Here is a 17,515-nt window from a genome sequence, read left to right as displayed (position 1 = left end):
TTTTAGAAAAGAGAAATTGAAATTAACCTTTTCATAAATTAAAATTAATTATTATATTAGTTAATTTGTAAAAAACTTAAGTTAATTTTAATTTATCAAACATTTTCTTTTATTTTTGTTTTCGCCGGTTGACCTCAGACAGATTGAAAGGGCATGTTCTTCCTTTGATTTGTCTCCAATTAGTGTTTTGAGGTACTTGGTTCTCCCCTGGGACAAAGAGGACTTTACCTGTTGATCACACTCCAATGATCAAGTCAGTGAGAGCATTCAAAAATATCAAATTAGTTTCAGTCTAAGTATTCAGAAACATTGTACCTTTACTAGAGGTCTCAAGCCCCTTTTATAGATATCCCTTCAACGGTTTTCTCTAATCTTAACAGAGCGAGATTTCAACAAGGAGAATATAATCTCAACAGAATACATATAATCATAACAGAAAAACATATTGTTTACGTGCACCTTTATTCTCGGGTACTAACTACTTTATTCTCAACAACTTTTATTGGTATTTAATAAGTGTATGTATGATAAACAATCAGAATATTTCTTTTATTTTAATTATCTTTTTCGAGTTGTCTTCCAATATCTGGGTCGAGCTCATGGCCCACCCTTTGGGCCCATACTTGCCCAAAAACCAAGCTAACCTAATCGCTTGGACCGAGGTCCCGAGCACTCCTGGCCACTACTCAAGTCCCCCAAACTCGAGTCGAGCTTGGCTAGGCGAAGAGTCTTTCTAGCGTTGGCAACTGACGAGACGCTTTCGCAGAGGGTAGGTAAGGCGTAGTTATCGAAGCGTTTTCTGATGAGACATCCCACCACACTAAATCTGGAGCGTCCACGTGGCACATGTATCAACGGCGAGGAAGCGTTGCCGCTTCATCTCATCCTTTCAAATAATTAAAAACTCATTTCTTCTCCCTTACTCGTTACAGAAACTTCTACTCTCAGAACCTTTCTTACTTAAAAAACTCTCTTCGCACTTCTTCTCATCGTCAAGCTATCACTCACCTTCTTCACACCAGATATTTTTCTCCACTAATCTCTATTGCAAAATATCTGTTCATCTTATCGATTGCATCGCCAGAACTGTAATCTTATTTTGATCCGCTTTCTCTGCCTGACCTGAATTGTGCTTGTATTTTGTTTTTATTTATGGCTGTGTTTTAGCTATATCTTTAATGGATTATGGTTCAATGTATCCCTGGATTAAAAACAAGCTTCTAAAAGAGGTTTCCTATTACATAACCTATTTACGCCTTAGGGATTTGAGAGGAAACGGGTGTACCATGAGTAAAAAATACGAGGGGTATGTTAAAATTGTGGAGAGTAGGGAGGGGGAACCTATCTGTTGTGACGAGTCATCGGACCCCGATGGTTCATTTTGTTGTTTTTACGCCACCTTTTTCAATAAGGTTCTCAGCTACTGACCGAGCTCAATGTAGCTCATGTCTAGCTACACCCAAATAGTTAGGCATTCATCCGAACTTTCATTATTTTGTGTTCACAACTTGGCATCTCACCAACTGTGGAAGTGTTTCTTTATTTTTTTTAGGCCAAACACACGAGCAATAAACTATGGGTGTCCCTAAATGGTTCCCTTGGAAGAGGTTTGCTATCAAGGCTTCGTACTTAGCTTGATTGTTGCTTGCTTTAAACGCAAACCTGAGGGCTTGTTCAATTAAGATTCCGTTAGGTTCTTCTAAAATGACCCCAACTCCACTCTCTTATTGGTTAGAGGATCCATCTATCGAAAGGACCCATTAGAAGTCATTAGGATCAGGTTGAAAGTCCTTGGATGAAAGTTCCACCATAAAGTCTGCATATACTTGACCCTTGATTGGCCCTCGTGGTTCATATTGTATGTCAAACTCGGATAGCTCAATCGCCTAGCAGACCATCCGACCTACTATATAAGGCTTTTGAAGGACCTTACGTATGGGAAGGTCGGTCATGACAATAACAATAAAGCTCTGAAAATAATGGCGAAGCCTTCGAGTTGCGAACACCACAGGTAGGGTAGCCTTCTCGATATCTTGGTACTGAGTCTCTGGTCCTTGCAACACCTTGCTTACGAAATAGACTGGCCTCTGGACCTTATCTTGTTCTTGCAAGAGGATCGATCTGATTGTTCGATCTATGATCACAAAATAAAGACGAATGAGAATTCTTGGGGCTGGCTTACCAAGAACAGGGGGACTGGCCAAGTACTCTTTCAACTCGGTGAAAGATTCTTCGCTTTCACTAGTCCACACAAAATGATTGTTCTTCTCGAGCCACTGGAAGTAAGGGTACCCCTTATCTCCACTGGCCGACAAGAAACGAGATAGGGCGACCATGCGCCCGATCACCTGTTGTACTTCCTTCACATTGGTCGGGCTTCTCATCCCTATGATCATCGCGCACTTGTCGGGGTTTGCCTCTATGCCCCTTTTTGTCAACAAGAAGCCTAGAAACTTCCATGCTTCCACCCCAAACACACACTTGTCTAGATTAAGCTTCAGGTTCTACTCTCTATTGTTGCAAATAGTTCTTCCAGGTCGGTAATATGTTGATCTTTCCTTTTTGACGTTACGACCATGTCGTCTACATATGCTTGAACGTTTTGCCCGAGCATTGGGGCGAGGATTCGATCCATCAGCCTTTGATAATTTGGGTCAACATATTTCAGGCTAAAGGGCATGACCTTGTAAAAGTAACTGGCGACCTCGACCATAAAGGTTGTTTTACTCTCCTCCTTCGAGTGCATACGAATCTGATTATACCCCGAGAACGCGTCTAGGAAACTTAACAACCAACAACCTGAGACGTTGTCAACCAAGGAGTCTATGCTCGGGAGTGGGTAGGAATCCTTGGGACAAGCCTTGTTCAAATCAATGAAGTCGACACAGATCCTCCACTTCCCGTTGGCCTTCCTTACCAACACAACATTTGCCTACCACTTAAGGTACTGGATCTCCCTTACATGGCCAACATCCAAGAGCTTCTGAGTCTCTTCTCGGATGATGAGGCACTTATCTTTATTGAATTTTCTTCGCCTCTGAACCACGGGTTTGACCTTTTCATCCATGGTAAGTCGATGGCATAGAAAATCTGGGTCTATCCCGAGCATGTTTGTGGATGACCATGCGAAAACATTCATGTTTTTCGATATCACATCGACTATCTTATCTTCTAGCTCCTTGCACAATGAGGTGCTGAGCTTGAACTTCTTTCCTTTTATCTTTCTCTCTTGGACTTCTCTAGTAGGTTCAGGTCGTCTCTCATTGATGACATATGTCTCTGCAATCCATCCTGGTTCTCCTACCTGGATGGTGATTGCATAAGTTGTTCTTCGATTCTTCAAACTACTCTCATAACATTTTCGTGTTGTCTTCTGATCGACCTTTATGGTGATCACCCCTCATTCAGAAGAAGGAAACTTCATCTTCATATGGAGATTGAGGCTACCGCGCCCAATCTATTCAGTGAAGATCGCCCCAAAAGTAAGTTGTAAGCAGATGATGCGTTAACAACGATGTACCTGATGGTAATCGTCGTGGCCGCACTTTCATCAGAAAAGGTCGTCCTTAGCTCAACGTACCCTCGTACTTCTACCCGATCTCCAACAAAACCAACCAAACATTCGTCGTATGGCCTCAACTGATCAAGGGATAACTGCAAGTTGGTGAACGCTGCCCAGAACTTCACACCAGCCGAGCTCTCTCGATCGACCAACACTCTATGTACCTTTCGCCATGTGATAACAACGAATATCACCACCAGATCATCCTCGAGAGGAAACACGTCTTCCAAGTCAAAATTTGTGAAGTAGAGAGTGGGCTATGGAGGATGATTAGGTATCCTTGTATCCAAGGACATCACTGCTCGCGCGTATCGCTTACACATGGAGGCCGAGCTTCCTCCTCTGGAAAATCCTCCCGCAATGGTGTTCAAGTCACCATGAACTGGTGTCTCATGTGTTTGGTCCCTGATAGAAACCTCTCCCTTTGGTTCTTCCTGGTTAGCTTCGAGATACTCCTTCAAGAATTCTTCCTTGGCCAGGCTAGCCAGTTAGAAACCTAAGCCTATGCATCTGTTGACATTGTGCCCAAATGCTAGGTGGAATTCACACCAAGCATCTCTTCATGATCCCAAGGATCGATCTATCTTCTGAGGGAAAATTTAGCTTGTCCGCTACCCCTGGCATGCTCAAGAGCTCTTTATAGGATAATCGCAATTTGGGCCTGGTGGCTGACCCTTCCCTGACTTTCGTCTTGGGCTCATCTCTCTTGGCTACATATGGGACGTACCTCGTGATGGAAACCATCCAGCTACATACATCCACATAATGATAATGAAGAAGAAGCATTGGATTTGAGGACAAATCCTTTTCAAGAGGGAGGGGATGATGGAAGAGGCCCAAGCCCATGATAAAAAAAGCCCAAGCCCAAGCCCAAATACAAGTTCAAGCTTAAGCTCAAGCCCAACAAATAGAAGATATGGGCCAACTAAGCATCATTGGATGTCTTTCTTTTGTAATTACTTTTGAGTATTTTTAGTAGAACATAAAGGGAGGTGTAGATATAAATATAAGAGGTGCAAATGTATAAAGCTAAGCCACACCTTCCATGTGACATAAAAAGAAGGTGTAGGTGTAGATTTAGGAGGTGCCAAAAAAAAGAAACCAAGTCACACTTTCCTTGTAACTAGGAATTGGCTCCAAATTCAAATGCTTCTCATTTGAATTTCCCTCCACTTTCTTTTGAATTTCCAGCCCTCTAAACACTATAAATAAGAGGGCTTGGCTCATGTATTTGCAAGATTAATGAGAGTAATGTTATGCTGCCCATATTGTGCCATACATTGCCTTTGCCTAGTTCCTAGGTCCTAATCTTCTCTTCACCATTTACCAAGAGGGCTGGCCGAACCTCCCTTTTTCCCTACACTTCATGCACCTTCAAGATCACCACAACTCCTAGGAGGATCTTGCCCATTTTCACCATAGCTTCCGCACCATATTCACATACATCCAAGAAGAGCTCCATGAGAATGCCATCATTCTAAAAGGCCAGCTCAGCATAAATCAGTGAAAATCACGCTCTCTGGACCACAACAATTATTTCAGTGGTGCTGTTTTTTATTTTGAAATCAAATCTAGTGCTATTCTTTAGGTTCCATTTTGTGTGCCATCTTTTATTTGAGTACCTTTTATTTGCTTGTCTATTTTCTTTGGAACTCTTTCTAGTTGTCACATTTTAATTCCTTTTGTGTGGTACTGTTTTTCAAATTAATTTGTTTCTTGCTTTAATTCTTTGACCTCTAAGCTTGGTGGTGGAAATTAATTATCAATTGGTGCTTGATTGAGTGGGATTTGACTTGAGGGGAGTCTAGTTTGCTTAATAGGTGCTGTATTGAAGAATTAATCACCTAATTCCAAGAGGAACAAAGGCCAGGGGTAGAAACAAACACCTTCTAAATACACCACATACATTGGAAGGCCCAACCAAGAAGAGACAACAAAAAGAAGTGCAAATAGAAAAATCAACAAAAGGGAGTTCATCTAATTTCTTTCTACTTAACTCTTGTTAATTACTTGTCTAATTACGCAATTAGACGATGAGTGTGTCTTCAAGGGCTCCAAGTGTCCAAGAAGCCTCACCTAGGGCCGACTAGTTTAGAACTTTCTAGCTTAGCAATTGTTAATTGTTTTGTTAATTGCTTTTGTTTAGTCTTGTTAAAGCTTTGATTATTTGTTTTGTTTGTTAAATAGTTTGCATTGTTTTCTTGCATTCAAAATTTGATTTCTACATCCTCATTGTGTTTCAAGTGATTTACCTAAAGAAAGATTTGTGTGAAGGTCTTGAGGGATAGTTTTTGGCTAAGGCAAAGACTTGGTATTTAAGTAGTCCATTGTGGCTCACCTCTCTTACCTGGAAAACTACCTTCATTAGCTTCCCTCCTTTTTCTTACAAGTAAAACATTTCTAAACACAAAGCTTTAGTCATGTCTTCTCACTCTTCTAAATCTCTTAAAAATGAGGTGAAATCCTTGAAATCTCTTTTGAAACAACTTTCCAAGGATAAGCAATCAATTTCATCTAAACAATTGGAGAATGAGGCTAAAACTAATGAATTGACTAAAGCAAAGGATGAGAAGTCTCACATTTTAAAAAAATTACCTTCTCATGCATCTATCTCTAAAGATCATGATTCTTTTGGGGAGGGAAGCCTTAGAATAAATGATTATTATCAAGCACCCCCTAGAAGACATAGAAGAGATAGAAAAGAACAAGAAAACCCAAGAGAGGTTAGGGTAGACCAATCCCATTTCCATGGAAAAGAAAGTATAGAAGCTTGCCTAGATTGGGAAATGAGGGTAGAAAAATTGTTTGCTCCCCATAAAGAAAGAAAGGAAAGAAAAATACAAAAGAAAAGAGAGGAAGTCGAAAGGGAAGCTAAAGAAAAAGAAAAAGGAAAAGAAAAGCATGAGAAGACCCTTGAGAAACAAAAGGCGTGGGAGAAGAGTGTTCCTTCCAACAAGGTCATTCAGCAAGACAAAAGATTTAAAAATACCTTTGAAAATATGTGTCTTGTTGAACAACCTCAAAGCCGTACCTTTTGTAAAGGAACACTTGCAAGCATAGAAGAAAAAGAAGAATCCTTAAAAGAGGCTTGCATATATTATTTTACATATATACCAAGATATCCCCAAGTGAAGTTCAAGTTATCTATAGGTAACTACCAAACCAATAAAGAAACTTTGTCATGTCTTATTGAGACAACCCTTGCAAAGCATTAAAATTTTCATGAACAATGGTTGTATCAACGAGACTACCTTCACACATAAAAGAAAAATTCTTCATAAAGGAGAACTTATGGGCCAAATTAGAGTTGATAAAACTCTAGAGCTTTTAAAAGGAAAACTTTTGTCACCCATGAGAAAAGAGGTTCAAAGACATTACCTTAGGTACAATTCTTGTTTTCAAACTACACCTAAGGCAATGTCTCAAGAACTCTATACTCCTTCTTCACCTTTTGTAAATGATCCTTGGGAAGACACAAACTTCATATTAGAGCTTCCTAGGACAACAAAAGGTTTTGATTCGATTTTCATGGATAAACTCTTCTCTAGAGAAGTGCTACATCTTCATGGTTTATCTCCAAGCATAGTGTTAGATAAAGAACCAAAATGTGAAAACCATTTTTTGAGGATTCTTTTGGAAAAACTTGGAACTAAGTTGAACTTTTCAATTTGTTATCATCCTCAAACAAATGGCCAAAATGAAGTTGAAAATATCATTCTTTCTACTATGCTTAGAGTAATCATGAGAGACAATCACAACTCTAGGGATAATTATAAAGTAGTTCACAAGACTACTAACATTTCTTCATTTGAAGTTGTATATGGGTTTGATCCTCTTATTCCTTTAGATTTATTGCCCCTTCCTAATACACATACCTTTGTGCATAAGGAAGGAGTTACAAAAGCAGAATTTGATAAAAAAATGCATGAGAGGATTCAAAAACAAGTACAACAACAAATAGAGAAATATTATGAAAAGTTTCCAAAAACAAAAGAAAAACAAAAGGAATGGCAACTTCCTAAAGATGATTTTTATACAACTGCTCCAACTAACTCATTTGATTTGTTTGATGACTCACAGAGATGGACATTTGATCCTGGAGGACGAACCTAGTTTTCAAAATAAGAATAAGGTTGTTGTTCGATATCAAACCTGTAGATCTGAGGACAGATCCTCTCAAGAAGGAAGGGATGATGGAAACCATCCAGCCACATACATCCACATAATGATGATGAAAAAGAAGCATTGGATTTGAGGACAAATCCTTTTCAAGAGGGAGGGGATGATGGAAGAGGCCCAAGCCCATGATAGAAAAAAGACCAAGCCCAAGCCCAAATACAAGTTCAAGCTTCAGCTCAAGCCCAACAAATAGAAGATATGGGCCAACTAAGCATCATTGGATGTCTTTCTTTTGTAATTACTTTTGAGTATTTTTAGTAGAACATAAAGGGAGGTGTAGATATAAATATAAGAGGTGCAAATGTATAAAGCTAAGCCACACCTTCCATGTGACATAAAAAGAAGGTGTAGGTGTAGATTTAGGAGGTGCCAAAAAAAAGAAACCAAGTCACACTTTCCTTGTGACTAGGAATTGGCTCCAAATTCAAATGCTTCTCATTTGAATTTCCCTCCACTTTCTTTTGAATTTCCAGCCCTCTAAACACTATAAATAAGAGGGCTTGGCTCATGTATTTGCAAGATTAATGAGAGTAATGTTATGCTGCCCATATTGTGCCATACATTGCCTTTGCCTAGTTCCTAGGTCCTAATATTTTCTTCACCATTTACCAAGAGGGCTGGTCGAACCTCCCATTTTCCCTACACTTCATGCACCTTCAAGATCACCACAACTCCTAGGAGGATCTTGCCCATTTTCACCATAGCTTCCGCACCATATTCACATACATCCAAGAAGAGCTCCATGAGAATGCCATCACCTCGAGTCCGCTCTCTTCTCGACAGAGGTTTCATTGACCCTCAGGGACCGATCTCAGTTGCTCTCCTTGGTTTGAGCGCGAGCTGCCATTCTTCATGAGCGGGACCTCTTCTGTCTTGATGTGAGTGACAAATCGTTCACGTACCTTGGAGAATGTCTCTATTGGATTCCTAATTAACGAATCGCTGAACGGTTCTACTGACCATCATCTCTTCATCGTTTGTTTGAAGTCTCATTGTGACTGCAAAAAACCTATTCAGATAGTCTTTCAGTGCCTCTCCCTCCTTTTGTCTGACGCTGAAAAGGTCGTACAACTTCGGGGATTTGACCTTGTTGGCCGAGAACTGTTCTCTAATTGGAGAACTGGGGAAAAGAGGTGATGTGGCCAACCGGAATTCCACTAAACCATTGGAGGGTTGTACCTATAAAAGTACCCATGAGCATATTACATCGGATGGCATCCGATCCTCCAGAGATGATCATTTGAGCCTTGAATGTTGTGAGATGACTTTCAAAATCTTCCATGCTAGAGTACAAGGCAATTTTAGGTGTGATATAATGAGGTGGCATGGGTTCATCCATGATTTGCTGCAAAAATGGCTTGGGTCTGCTGGGTTTAATAATGTCTAAGTTCAAGAGAGGGGGTGCATTGAACTTATAAAATTTTCACACAGATGCAATCTTTTTACAAAACAAAGGAAAATAATCGATTTATTATGGAGAGAACAAATTTAATTTTCTGCTTACTTTAACATAATAGTATTTCAGTTATATGATTTCCAACTATTGAGAGAATTGATCAGCAAGCAAAGTTTCACATTAATATGCACAGAAGAAAATCAGAGGGTTGAGACAAGATACAACCTTGAATATAAAACTACACACTTGAATGAACCGTGCCAATTGATAAACTTGATTTTCACAGAACAATGTACTTCAATTACCACCAAATTAGACACTCAGATTTCAACAAGTTATTCATATTGGTTTTTCAAAAATCAAGAACAGTATGAACAGACCCAGAAAGAATAAATTCAATTTTAATTGAACATGTTTATTTTCTGTCAGATCAACTTACGAAATAGTAAAAGAGTGCAGAGATTAAGAGAGATTGAACACCACAAGATTATACTGGTTCATTCAAACGAGCTACATCCAGTCTCACCTTTTCCGAGGTGAAATCCACTAGAAATAGTACAAAACAATTACACAACCTAATGTTCTTGAACCCTTCAATAACAAGGCACACCTAGCTGAAAAACCCTATTTCAGCACAATCAAATCTTCAAGAAACCCTATCAAGAAGAGTCTTACAACCACAATTACAAAGAAGAGAAAGATGAAATTGAATACACTTGGGAGGAGAATGCATAATACAGAAAAGATCACTAGAACAGCTTGTAAAACCAGTGACAACACCTCTTACCAAACTTAGGATTCTCAAGAACAAGTACACATTTTTCTTTTGAAAAACTCTTCTAAGAACATGTGCAAATTGTTTTAGAATTTTTTGAAAACTCTTAATCTCTGTTTCAAATTCGTTTTCTCAACTCACGTTTTAGTGAGATATGAATCTCTTTATATAGGAAATGATTTATAACAGATTTTCAAAAAATAGTTTAAAAATCTGTTATAAATAGAAAACATTGAAATTATAATGAATAGATTTATTTTCAAAAAGACAAAGAGAGATTTTAAATTGTTGCAACTCAGTCGTTTTGGAAAGCATAAAAAGGTTGAGCCAAGTTACTTGGTGCAAAAAACAAAGTTATCAAAAACCTTTAAAAAACAAGGCACCAATTTAAAAAAGAATTTATTCATTTGAGAAACAACAGATTAATTTTTTGTGCAGTAAAGCATATTTTGGGGAAAACATGAGAAAACCATTTAGAAAACTTTGTGCTTGATCTTATCACCTTGATAAGGGTTTAGAGGTGGGTCACGATGCAAAAAGCTCACTTTAAACACACTCTAACCTATATACAAGACTACCCAAGTACAAATACAATCTTCAAAGTAAGACACACTCTTTGCTACATCAAACACATTGACTTGAAGGAGCCACATCCATCTTCAACAAGGTCATCTTTGGTTGACAAGCTCGGAGAACGTCTTGGTGGAACGTCAGTGTAGGCTCTTCCACAATTCCTCATTGGTTTTGCGCAACTCCTCATTAGTTTGCGCGTGTTCCTCCATAGCTATCTAGGATGCCTCAATTTCTGCCATCAGACGATCTTGCATGAGCTTTTGCTCAGCTCGGGCTTCTTCTTGTAGCCACTCCTACTCCGCCTTGGCTTCATCTTGAATTCACTCTTGCTCTCTTTGATAATCTTTGTTCGCCTCTAGGAAGGCCCTCATGGTCTCCATGAGTTGTTGTATGGCGGGGGCATCTCTTCCTTCGGATCCCAGCAGGCCTTGCCTTGTGTTCCTCATCAAGTCAGAAGGCTTAGTCGCAAATGTGGATGGGATCAGGTTTTATCGGGCCCCACGGTCGGCGCCAAATGTTCTCGTTGGTTGACCTTGAACGGATTGAATGGGCAGGTTCCTTCTCTGATCTGTCTCCAATTAGTCTTTGAGGTACTTGGTGCTCCCCTGGGACAAAGAGGACTTTACCTGTTGATCACACTCCGACGATCAAGTCAGTGAGAGCATTCAAAAATATCAAATCAGTTTCAGTCTCAAGTATTAAAAAACATAGTAACTTTACTAGGGGTCTCAAGCCCCTTTTATAGATATCCCTTCAATGCTTTTCTCCAATCTCAAGAGAGAGGGAGATTTCAACAGGGAGAATATAATCTCAACAAAAGACATATAATCATAACAGAAAAACATATTGCTTACGTGCACCTTTATTCTCAGGTGCTTAATAACAATAAAACATTTTGTTCACATGTACCTTTATTCTCGGGTGCTAACTACTTTATTCTCAACAACTTTTATTGGTATTTAAGCGTATGTATCATAAATAATATGAATATTTCTTTTATTTTTATTATCTTTTTCAAGTTTTCTTCCAGCATCTGGGCCAAGCTCATTGATGTGATTCCACTAGCACAATTAGAATGATTCTTGACATTCTTAGGAATCATCTTGAGTTGGTTAAGAGCTAGGCACTTTATCATAGAAATGGATCAAGGTTCTATGAACAAGAACTCACCAAAACTAGTGCCAAAACACAAACTCATATAGAAGATCCAATTATTGTCAAATTGAACTGAACAAAAAGGCACAAAAGCTAAACAAACTGAATTTGAAAGCTGGAAATTAAATTGAACCGAACAAAAGCTGGAAAATGAAGAAGTAAGATGAAGAACAGCAAGAAAAACAAAAGAACCGAAGCAACACAAATGAATTCTGAAAATGCCGAACCAAAACAACAAGGAAACAAGCTAAGACAAGGAAATAACAAAAGAAGAAAGGAAGGAGAAGAGAGTGCTCATGAAGATGGAAGAATGGTTGGATGATCACGCCACTAGAAGGATGGTTGCTCCTAGATGAGTGTGTTGCCGCCACTTGAGGACACCATGGATCCTTCAAGATGAGACTAGAGAAGAAGGCTCAAAAGCTCTCCAATGATCACTCAAAATTTGAGTATAGTTTCTTTTCTTAAAATTCAAATCTGAAAAATACAAAGGGAGCACCTATATTTATAGTCCTAAGGTGCTGAAATGCAAGCTACACAATTTCAAAATTCCCCCCTAAATTCAAATGCAAGTGGCGCCTAAACCAAAACATGAGGAAGGTGTGATCCCTTCTCTCACTTTGGCACCTCCTTATTTACTCCTACACCTATCTACTAACACACCCCCCCTAAGACTCCTAACTAAAGACTAAAAGATGCTTTAACAATAGAGGTTTCTAATGTTTCCCTCTAAGCACCTTTCTAAACAATATTTATTTAATACTTGGCCTTGCCTTTCATGGGATGGACTTTGGGCTTTTGTGGGCTTTGGCCTTCTTGGGTTTGGGCTTTATCTTTTGCAAAGATTAACAAGAAAAACTTTAAATGTGAAGGCGAATGATCTTGTTCTTCATTATAAAAAGCCACCTTTAGTTGATTCTCATCACTCATGACCCACCCTTTGAGCCCATACTTGCCCAAAAATCGAGTTGACCTAATCGCATGGACCGAGGTCCCGAAGACTCTGACCACTACAATTTTCTTACAAAATTTGATGGACACACCTAGTTAAAGAGATTAATCAAGTGTTTTATCATATCCTTCTTATGCATAATCTTGTAATCATGCTAACTTTTAAACTGTTTAATATGATTTTCGAATGAAAACTTTTAGAAGATAATTTTTCATACAAAATTTAAAATGATTTTAATAAATATATTTTTTGAATAAATAATTTTGAAAATAAATTCTAATTTTAGAAATTTAGAATAGTAATTTATTACTTAAAAATAGATTTAAAATTACTTCTAAAAAGAAAAAGGATTTGGTTTTCTTGTATGTGAAATTCATATATTTTTTTCTTCACGTTATTTCTCTGACTTATCTCAATTGGATATTCTCAACACAACTTCATTTGGCTTTCATCAGTTAAACATCAATTTTTTGTCTAATGTTGTAAGATGATGTTTCTTTCTGGTTAAATTTGACTCTTGTCATTAGTTACTATTCTCAAGGTATTTTTTTATAAGCTAGAATTAAGAATAAAAATGTTTTGCTAGGTATTTAATTAGTATCGACTTAAAGTTGTTTATTTATTTTTTTTCTCTACTCCAAGTTCTTGTATATTCAAATATTAGAGTGCGATTAGTAAAAAAATAAATGGAATTTACATATGAGATCTAGTGCGATTTGTGTGTTTTTTTTTTCTATTTGTATGACTTGTTAACTTTCAACTAGCAATGATTATCTCTAAAATAAATTTGACAAATTCTTCTTGCATCTCCATACAAATTTGAAAAATTCTAAAATAAATAAATTTGTTAAATTATTTACATGTGGTATTAGAGCCTCGTTGCTCATGTTGTGATTCTCCGTTAATGCTTTTCCAAAATCAATAGAACGTATTAGCACTGATCTTATGATTGCTGACCCTTTAACAAAAGGGTTACCACCCAAAACATTTACTGGTCATGTTGTAAATATGGGCATTATGTTACTAGTGAATTATGAATGTTGTTATTAATGCTTATTTGACACTTTAAGCTCATTGATAAATAAAGTTTCTGAAATTTATGTTGTTTTCTACTTTATGTATATGCATGCAAATTATGTTATTATGTTGTGGAAAACAAATTATGTTGTTATTGATGACAATGACATTATGTTTGAACCTATTATGAATTTATCACTATAAAGTCATATTAAGGAGAAAGGATGATATAGTAGTACATGGAAGGAAATGTGTCGATTGAAATGACATATAACCGCCATGACTCTTATTATTTCTGTATCCTTGATTATGATTAATGATAGAACCAATTTATGTAAAGCCTTTTAAATGAGCATTTATGTAATTATTAAATCATGAAAGTATTATAACTCATATGAGTCAAGTGGGAGAATGTAAGAAATTATGTAAATTAATTTCTATAAAGTGACTCACATGACTTAGAGTTTGGGCTTTGGGCCCGAATATGATTTAATAATAATAATAGAATTAAAGGCCCATTGGTTAATGTGAGAAATATATATCTGATGATATACCTAATGGAAAACCTACATCTGATGGAGATTGGGTACTAAAGGTTATAGGGTTCTGTCTCTGCAAATAATAGTTGTCTCACTGTTAACCATCACGAAAGTGTGTGACAAGAACGGAATTGCTGAGAGATAGATTGGGCCAAAGGAGATAAAGTAACTGCTCAATTAGGATCACTCATAGATCAAGGTAAGTGCCTATTTCTTCTTGATTATATGATTGTGTGAGAATCATGATATGATAAGATCTATATGTGAACATTATTGTATGTGTCTAATTTACGTTTATTCATGTTTTAAACTTACATATACATTTACTGGTCATGTTGTAAATATGGGCATTATGTTACTAGTGAATTATGAATGTTGTTATTAATGCTTATTTGACACTTTGAGTTTCTGAACTTCTTCTTTATTCCATATGTTTAGCACCTTTGGAATACTTGTCGTTTTTAGAAAAGAAGACTGATGCAGAGTTATCACAATAAATTTTCAGCGGCTTGGCAATACTGTCAACAATTCCAAGTCCTGAAATAAAATTCCGCAACCAATTAGCCTGAACTGTGGCATCAAAGCATGCCACAAATTCAGCTTCCATAGTGGACACAGCAATGACTGACTGTTCGCACTTTTCCATGAAATCGCTCCTCTGGCTAAAAGATACACATAACCAAAAGTAGACTTTCGTGTATCCACACAGACAGCAAAATCTGAATCTGTATATCCAATCATGTCAAGATGATTAGATCTTTTATAAGTAAGCATGTGATCCTTCGTTCCTTGCAAGTATCTTAAAACTTTCTTTGCAGTTTTCCAATGATCCAAATCCTAGATTACTCTGGTATCTTCCAAGCATACCAACTGCAAAACTAATATCTGATCGTGTACAAGTTTGAGCATACATTAAACTCCCAACAATAGATGCATAAGGTATATTCTCCATCTGTTTCCGTTCCAAATCATTATTTGGACATTGCATGAGACTAAATTTGTCTCCTTTCTGTATTGGAACAGGAGATGTCGAACATTTATCCATTCTGAATCTCTCTAAAACTTTATTAATATATGCTTTCTGAGACAAACCTAACAGTCCTTGTGATCTATCACGAAATATTTCAATTCCTATCACATAGTATGCCTCACCCATATCTTTCATCTCAAAGTTATTAGAGAGAAACTTCTTAGTCTCACTTAATATACCAAGATCATTAGTTGCCATGAGAGTCACATATAGTCCTAAAGACCCATTTACACACGACTCTCTTGCATCCTTCTAGCAATTCTATAAGGCCCCATACATCATTCTATGCCATTGATTTAAGCTCATCTTTCATAGCATCTAACCACTTATCAGAATTATCATCATTGATGGCGTCTGAAAATGAAACTGGATCATTATCAATACCTAAGTCTGCTATAGAATGATCATGAAGTTAACAATGAACCTGTAGTAGAACAACCACAAGAAATAGTATAAAGAAGATCTCAAAGAGAAAGAAAGTCTGCTATTTCGAATGATTATGTGGTTTATCTACAAGAGTCAGAAAATGACTTAGGAATTGATAATGATCCAGTTTCATTTTCAGACGCCATCAATGATGATAATTCTGATAAGTGGTTAGATGCCATGAAAGATGAGCTTAAATCAATGGCACAGAATGATGTATGGGACCTTATAGAATTGCCAGAAGGATGCAAGAGAGTCGGGTGTAAATGGGTCTTTAAGACTAATATGTGACTCTCATGGCGGTTACATGTCATTTCAATCAACACATTTCCTTCCATGTACTACTATATCATTCTTTCTCCTTAATATGACTTTTATAGTGAGAAATTCATAATAGGTTCAAACATAATGTCATTGTCATCAATAACAACATAATTTGTTTTCCACACCATAATAACATAATTTGCATGCATATACATAAAGTAGAAAACAACATAAATTTCAGAAACTTTATTTATCAATGAGCTCAGAGTGTCAAATAAGCATTAATAACAACATTCATCATTCACTAGTAGACATAATGCCCATATTTACAACATGACCAGTAAATGTTTTGGGCGGTAACCCTTTTGTTAAAGGGTCAGCAATCATAAGATCAGTGCTAATATGTTCTATTGACACTCTATGTTTCTGAACTTCTTCTTTAACGGCAAAGTATTTCAATTCCATATGTTTAGCACCTTTGGAATACTTGTCGTTTTTAGAAAAGAAGACTGTTGCGGAGTTATCACAATAAATTCTCAGCGGCTTGACAATACTGTCAACAATTCCAAGTCCTGAAACAAAATTCCGCAACCAATTAGCCTGAACTGTGGCCTCAAAGCATACCACAAATTCAGCCTCCATGGTAGATGCAGCAATGACTGTCTGCTTCGCACTTTTCCATGAAATCGCTCCTCCAGCTAAAAGATACACATAACCAAAAGTAGACTTTCGTGTATCCACACAGCCAGCAAAATCTGAATCTATATATCCAATCGCCTCAAGATGATCAGATCTTTTATAAGTAAGCATGTGATCCTTCGTTCCTTGCAAGTATCTTAACATTTTCTTTGCAGCTTTCCAATGATCCAATCCTGAATTACTCTACTATCTACCAAGCATACCAACTGCAAAACTAATATCTGGTCGTGTACAAGTTTGAGCATACATTAAACTCCCAACAATAGATGCATAAGGTATATTCTCCATCTGTTTCCGTTCCAAGTCATTCTTTGGACATTGCATGAGACTAAATTTGTCTCCTTTCTGTATTGGAACAGGAGATGTCGAACATTTATCCATTCTGAATCTCTCTAAAACTTTATTAATATATGCTTTCTGAGACAAACCTAACAGTCCTTGTGATCTATCACGGAATATTTCAATTCCTATCACATAGTATGCCTCACCCATATCTTTCATCTCAAAGTTATTAGAGAGAAACTTCTTAGTCCCACTTAATAGACCAAGATCATTAGTTGCAAGCAAGATATCATCAACATACAGAATCAGGAATATAAACTTACTCTCACTGACCTTCAGATATATACACCGATCAACGATGTTTTCCTTAAACCCAAAGGACACAATAGTATCATTGAACTTAAGATACCATTGCCTAGAAGCCTGTTTAAGCCCGTATATTGATTTCTTAAGTTTACACACCATGTGTTCCTTTCCTTCTTCAATGAACCCCACTGGTTGGTCCATATAAACATCCTCTTCTAAATCCCCATTCAGAAAAGCAGTTTTGACATCCATTTGATGCAACTCAAGATCATAATGAGCTACTAATGCCATGATAATTCTAAAGGAATCTTTCTTAGAGACAGGTGAAAATGTTTACTTATAATCAATGTCATCCTTTTG

Source organism: Phaseolus vulgaris, chromosome 10, assembly GCF_051622355.1.
Source record: "Phaseolus vulgaris cultivar YP4 chromosome 10, ASM5162235v1, whole genome shotgun sequence".
NCBI classification, from domain to species: Eukaryota; Viridiplantae; Streptophyta; class Magnoliopsida; order Fabales; family Fabaceae; genus Phaseolus; species Phaseolus vulgaris.
The sequence above is the reverse complement of the archived record's forward strand: the minus strand, read 5'-3'. Positions refer to the sequence as shown.